The sequence below is a fragment of the Arachis hypogaea genome, chromosome 17 (genome assembly GCF_003086295.3).
Source record: "Arachis hypogaea cultivar Tifrunner chromosome 17, arahy.Tifrunner.gnm2.J5K5, whole genome shotgun sequence".
Classification (NCBI taxonomy): Eukaryota; Viridiplantae; Streptophyta; class Magnoliopsida; order Fabales; family Fabaceae; genus Arachis; species Arachis hypogaea.
Genome location: NC_092052.1, coordinates 82519478 through 82521333, shown reverse-complemented (window position 1 = coordinate 82521333; position 1856 = coordinate 82519478). Strand labels below are relative to the sequence as shown.

The following is a 1856-nucleotide window of genomic DNA, read 5'->3' as shown; positions in this document are numbered from 1 at the left end:
CTTACTGTGCCTCTTTTCCATGTTTATAGAAGGATGTCCTTGAGTTTTAAACACAAGGGAATCTTCATTCAATTGAGGGACTAGTTCACCTCTGTCAACATCAATTACAGCTCTTGCTGTGGCTAGGAAGGGTCTTCCAAGGATGATGAATTCATCCTCATCCTTCCCAGTATCCAAGATTATGAAATCAGCAGGGATGTAAAGGCCTTCAACCTTTACTAACACGTCCTCTACTTGTCCATAAGCCTCTTTTCTTGAGTTGTCTGCCATCTCTAATGAGATTTTAGCAGCTTGCACCTCAAAGATTCCCAGTTTCTCCATTACAGAGAGTGGCATGAGGTTTATTCCTGACCCAAGGTCACATAGAGTCTTCTCAAAGGTTATGGTGCCTATGGTACAAGGTATTAGGAACTTTTCAGGATCCTATTTCTTCTGAGGCAATCTCAGTTGATCCAATGCATTTAGTTCATTGGTGAACAGGGGAGGTTCATCTCCCCAAGTTACATTACCAAATAAATTGGCATTCAGCTTTATGATTGCACCAAGGAACTTGGCAACTTGCTCTTCAGTAACATTCTCATTCTCTTCAGAAGAAGAATACTCATCGGAGCTCATGAAGGGCACAAGGAGGTTCAATGGAATCTCTATGGTCTCTAAATGAGCCTCAAATTCCTTTGGTTCCTCAAAGGGAAACTCCTTATTGATCACTGGACGTCCCAGGAGGTCTTCCTCCTTGGGATTCACGTCCTCCCCTTCCTCCTTGGATTCAGCAATGATGGTTATATCAATGGCCTTGCACTCTCTCTTTGGATTTTCTTCTGTATTGCTTGGGAGAGTACTAGGAGGGATTTCAGTGATCCTTTTACTCAGCTGGCCCACTTGTCCCTCCAAATTTCTAATGGAGGACCTTGTTTTATTCATGAAACTCAGAGTGGCCTTAGATAAATCAGAGACTAAATTTGCTAAGCTAGATGGATTCTACTCAGAATTCTCTGTCTGTTGCTGAGTGGATGATGGAAAAGGTTTACTATTGTTAAACCTATTTCTTCCACCATTATTAAAGCCTTGTTGAGGCTTTTGTTGATCCTTCCATGAGAGATTTGGGTGATTTCTCCATGACGGATTATAGGTGTTTCCATATGGTTCACCCATGTAATTCACCTCTGGTATTGCAGGGTTTTCAGGATCATAAGCTTCTTCTTCAGAAGATGCCTCTTGAGTACTGTTGGATGCAGCTTGCATTCCATTCAGACTCTGAGAAATCATATTGACCTGTTGAGTCAATAGTTAGTTCTGAGCGAATATGGCATTCAGAGTATCAATTTCAAGAACTCCCTTCTTCTGAGGCGTCCCATTACTCACATGATTCCTCTCAGAAGTGTACATGAACTGGTTATTAGCAACCATGTCAGTGAGTTCTTGAGCTTCTGCATGCGTTTTCTTTAGGTGAATGGATCCACCTGCAGAAGTATCCAATGACATCTTAGCTAATTCAGATAGACCATCATAGAATATATCCAGGATAGTCCATTCTGAAAGCATGTCAGAAGGACACTTTTTGGTCAGTTCCTTGTATCTCTCCCAAGCTTCATAGAGGGATTCACCTTCTTTTTGTCTGAAGGTTTGAACATCCACTCTAAGCTTACTTAGCTTTTGAGGAGGAAAGAACTTGGCTAAGAAAGCCTTGACCAGCTTATCCCAAGAGTTCAGGCTATCTTTAGGTTGAGAATCTAACCATATTGTAGCTCTGTCTCTCACAGCAAAAGGGAAAAGCATGAGCCTGTAGACTTCAGGATCTACTCCATTAGTCTTAACAGTATCACAGATATGCAAGAATTCAGTTAAGAACTGAAAAG

The 1856-nt window shown here is 41.5% G+C and overlaps 1 non-coding gene across 1 annotated transcript; it reads left to right on the top strand.

The window, feature by feature from the left end:
• The first annotated feature begins 1536 nt into the window (after window positions 1–1536).
• Window positions 1537–1644, top strand: LOC112768578 (small nucleolar RNA R71). Its single transcript, XR_003185988.1, has one exon. It is a non-coding gene; the product is annotated as a small nucleolar RNA R71 (small nucleolar RNA).
• Window positions 1645–1856: the final 212 nt, after the last annotated feature.